The following is a 4,979-nucleotide window of genomic DNA, read 5'->3' on the forward strand; positions in this document are numbered from 1 at the left end:
TAAGGTGGTGGAGGTACATAAGGTTCTTTCTTTTCTATGGTTTCCTTATTACTCTCCTCCTTTTCCTTAGGTTTATTTTCTTCCTCAGTTGATTTTTTAGAGTTTTGGTTTTCAATTCTTGGATCAGACGGTCCTTCTACCTCTATTCCACTTCTCAATATGATTGCATGAGCGTGGCTTTTCGGATTAGGTTGGGGCTGTCCAGGAAATGTACCAGTTGGGGCAGTGGTAGGCGCTTGTTGTTGAGCTACTTGTGATATTTGTGTTTCCAGCATTTTGTTATGGGTAGCCAGGGCATCTACTTTACTTGCTAGTTGTTTAATTTGTTCGCTAGTGTGTATATTCTAGTTTAAGAAATCTTTATTGGTTTGCTGTTGAGAAGCTATGAAGTTCTCCATCATGATTTCCAAGTTGGATTTCCTAGGAACATTATTGTTAGGTGTAAATGGGGTCGGCTTTTGATATCCAGGGGGTATAGCTGGGGCTTGACTGGGAGTTTGTCCTGGTGCGTATAAAGCATTATTGCTCTTATATGAAAAATTAGGATGGTTCTTCCAGTTTGAGTTATAGGTATGCGAGTAGGGATTTCCTTGAGCATAATTCACTTGCTCTGCTTGGATTCCTGTTAGGAGTTGACAATCTGCAGGAGTGTGACCTTGGATTCCATAGACTTCGCAATTTTGAGTTGCGGCAACCACGGTGGCTGGAGGTGATACATTTAAACTTTCAATTTTCTGGGCCAGAGCATCCACTTTTGCATTAACATGATCAAGGCTACTTATCTCGTACATGCCACTTTTCGTTTGAGGTTTTTCTACCATTGTTCGGTCGCTTCCCCACTGATAATGGTTTTGGGCCATGCTCTCGATAAGTTGATAAGCATCGGCATAAGGTTTATCCATAAGCGCACCACCTGCGGCGGCATCTATTGTTAACCTTGTGTTGTATAAGAGACCATTATAGAAGGTATGAATTACTAACCAGTCCTCTAAACCATGGTGTGGACAAAGTCTCATCATGTCTTTGTATCTTTCCCATGCTTCGAAAAGAGACTCGTTATCTTTCTGTTTAAATCCATTTATATGGGCTCTCAACATAGTTGTTTTGCTTTGAGGAAAATATCGGGCAAGAAAGACTTTCTTCAACTCATTCCATGTGGTGACCGAGTTGGAAGGAAGAGACTGAAGCCATCTTCTAGCTTTATCTCTTAACGAGAAGGGAAAAAGACGAAGTCGAATCGCCTCTGAAGTGACACCATTAGCTTTAACAGTATCAGCGTATTGGACAAATACGGATAAATGAAGGTTTGGATCCTCGGTAGGATTTCCAGAGAATTGATTCTGTTGCACTGCTTGTAATAGCGAAGGTTTAAGTTCGAAGTTGTGTGCTTCGATTGCGGGTGGAGCAATACTCGAATACGGCTCATCTTGCGATGGAGCGGCGTAATCTCGAAGAGCACGAGCTGGTTCTGCCATCTCGGGTATCGGCGAAGGAAGAAGATTTTTGAGGTCGGGCACTTCGATAGGAGGGAGATTGTTTGCAGCACGATATTCCCAAATTCGTCGTAAGACTCGGAGATATAGTTCAACGTCGTTGATTCGTAAGTAAAACGGCTCGCCTTGTGAGCGAGTGTGTGGCATACAAATCAACGAAAGAAAGAAAAAAAAATTGCCTTAGTCTCTACAGCGTAACAGAAGGGTTACGATATCGACTAAATAAAAAGTCCCCGGCAACGACACCAAAAACTTGATCGCGACTTTATAAGTCTATTGGGGTACTAACTGCAAGTGCACAGTTCTATCGCGTAGTTTTAAAAGATATCGATCCCACAGGGACTTATGAATCGATATACCGTTTTTCTAAGGTTACTTCGTAAAGCTAAGGCGGATGATACTTTGATGATTAGGGGGAAAAGTAAAACTAATATTGGATCTAATTTAAATATCAATTAAGCGGATATCGGTATGTAGTTTGTCGTAATTAGGGAATCAAATCTTCGTTGGTTTCTTGGTTTTTAAAATAAATCTTTTCAGTAGACACTATTGATTTAAAATTCTTATCTCAAACTCTCGCTCTGTTGAATAGACTATGACTTTATGTTAACGTAGCTGTCACTTATTAGTTAAGTCCAAAATCACTTTTTGAAAACAACAGAATCTATAGAAACTCTTTTCATTAAAATAATAACCGTTTAAACACCCTCGTCTCAAACTCTCGCTATTGACTTAGATTATATAATTAAACTTAAATGCTTAACTCCCGTCCTCACATTTAACCTTTAAAAATACTTTTTGAAAAAGATTAGAATTTAATTAACTCTAAAAATTGCTTTCTCCCTGATTTAGAATTAATGTCCAATTTACACTGTCCAATTAAAAACTCAAACCGTCGTTCTATTGATTTTAACTTCTTTATGTCTTTTACTTTCGTACAAAAACCTTGGTATTAACTCTGTAAATTGAGACCATAAAAAGAGTGACTTTAATTTTAAATAAAATTAAACCAACTTAGTTTTGATTCCTTATTCCGCTTACTTTACATACCGATATTTAAATTAATTAGCCGGACATGCTAAACAGGTCTGAACAATTATCATGCTTAAATAAAACCATATCAGGCAAACAATATAAATAAACAGTAATGCAGAGCATATATAAATTAAAATAATAAATTAAAGAACCTGAATAATTAATAGGAATCTTGAACACTCCACCACAGACCGGTTGGATTTGTTCTTGCAATCTTCAATTGGACAGGAAAATAAAAGCAAAGGAATAAAATACTATGATCTAACGTAAGGTTAGATCCAGTAAAAGATACACAATAATTTCCGGTGTAGAAACTATTGTGTGAAAAATTAATTAAGTGCTCTGAAAATTGACTGGAAAAGAAAAGGAAATAAAAATTGCTAATAATAGAAAGCTGTAGAAAATTAATGCTGTAAATGCTTGCACGGCGGAAAAAGAAGCGAGACCGAGAGAGCCTGCAGGGTTGGATCTTTGGCTCTATTTATATTACTCTCATTTGTAACCGTTTCCAAAAGTGCATTCCGTAAGTAACTTGCACGCTTCTACGAGTCAAGCGGAAGAATAGGCTTCAACGTGCCTCTGTTGCGCGTCAAAAGCCAAAAATATAGGAGTGGGGTGTGACGTTCGTCACACCATGTGTTACGCTCGTAACACAAAGTAGCAGGGCGTGACGCTCGTCACACCTTGTGTGGCGGTCGTCACAGCTTCAGCGCTCCTGGCTTGTAATTGTAGGCTGGGCTTTAGTGGAATTTGCTTTCATCCTCTTTTTCACCCCCCTTTTCTTCCTTTTTCACTTATGCTTCAAATAAGTTACCTGAGACAAATAGAAGGGAAAATACCACGTAATATCGAATAATATGAAATAAATTGAAACAAATAATAATATAATTTAATTAAATTGAGTCCAAAAATGTGATATTATTTCATGTTATCATTTGACATGTGTAAATTGATCAAAACTGGCTTGGAAAGTTCAAGTGTAAAACATGTTCAAATCATTTTGAAAAAGTCACCCAAAAGTAAGCTTGATCAAACCCCTTTGTCCTTATGATGCAAGCTTCAAATGAGAAAATCTCCAACATAAAAGTTGTAGATATTGTCAAGGTGGTCAATATAGACTCAAATTTTGAATCATTTGGATTTTATATGACAAAGATATGGGCATTTGAAGTTGGGTACTTTTTTCAAATTCAATGAATTAGGTCCAAGATGACCTATAATGTTTGTCAAGGGAACATGTATTTCCTTTAGTATTATAAAATTTTGTCCAACATAAAATTTTAAGTAGACATTTCAAGATTTCCAATGCATTTTTCCCACCTCAAAATCATAAAAATTGAGAAAGTTATGCCCTTGGCAAGTTGACCCAAAATTAGGGTTTCAGTCAAAATGACCTATAATGTTTTGAAATGAGTGATGACCTTCCATGATTCAAATAGATTTTTGATGAACATGAACATTGTTCATATGGTCCTTAGGGACGTTTTTTATTTTGGGGTCATCTTCATTTGTCAAACACATCAAGAGTTATAGCTCACTGGACCTCAGCTTTGTCAGATGACTTGACTGGTCAACTTTTCAAGGTCAAACTTCCAATCTTGATGAATAAATGATTGAGGGGCCTAAAATAGGCTCATATATGCATAAAATGAAAAATTAAATAACTTCCCTTGATTAAACTTGATCAGAGGTTAAGATTGCTTCATGGGCAAGGCATAGTCAAAACACAGTGAAATTATGGTTCCCTTGGGAAACAATCTTCAAGCCCTTTGGGTTATCTTGATAAAATTGGAAAATTGAGATACTTTGGAGACATATATGATGATTAGGAAATTTTTGGACCATTGTCATGCTTTTTCTCACCTTCATCTAGCCATTGCATTGGGCTTAGGAGCCTCCTAGGAGCATTGGGGAGTACATGATCACTTGAGCTTCAAAACAAAAGAGTTAGTGACATATTTTTGTGCTTTTGGTTAGTAATAAAATAAGAAAATAAATAACATACAATACAAGCATGCTTGGTTATCTCAAATCACTCAAACAAGTCCCAACCCTAGGGTTAAGGAGCCAAACATGCTATGATCCTTGAGGCAATGCACTTGTGCAATAACATGATGCCATGAGGGATCTTAGGGTCAAAATTAGGGTCTTACACATATGCACACGAAAAGGGCTCCCTAGGAGTACCTAGGAAACTTTGGGTGCTTACGCCTTCCCTCTGTGTAACTAACCCCCTTACCTGTAATCTCTGACATTTTATTAGTTTTGATTTGAAAACTTCTTACTGTTGGGTTTTGTTCGTACTTTTTCCCTTTTCCCTTGGAAACAATAAAAGCGCGGTGGCGACTCTTGTTATTTGATCTCTAGCTTGTCAATAGCTTGATGATCATGAATTTCCCGCTACAGAAATTAAATGGCGACTCTGCTGGGGAGTAGTCTCTAGTGGGTTTA

The 4,979-nt window shown here is 37.3% G+C and overlaps 1 non-coding gene across 1 annotated transcript; it reads left to right on the plus strand.

The window, feature by feature from the left end:
- Positions 1-990: 990 nt before the first annotated feature.
- Positions 991-1,097, plus strand: LOC127116172 (small nucleolar RNA R71). Its single transcript, XR_007801150.1, has one exon. It is a non-coding gene; the product is annotated as a small nucleolar RNA R71 (small nucleolar RNA).
- Positions 1,098-4,979: the final 3,882 nt, after the last annotated feature.

This window comes from Lathyrus oleraceus, chromosome 1 (assembly GCF_024323335.1).
Source record: "Lathyrus oleraceus cultivar Zhongwan6 chromosome 1, CAAS_Psat_ZW6_1.0, whole genome shotgun sequence".
Lineage (NCBI taxonomy): Eukaryota > Viridiplantae > Streptophyta > Magnoliopsida > Fabales > Fabaceae > Lathyrus > Lathyrus oleraceus.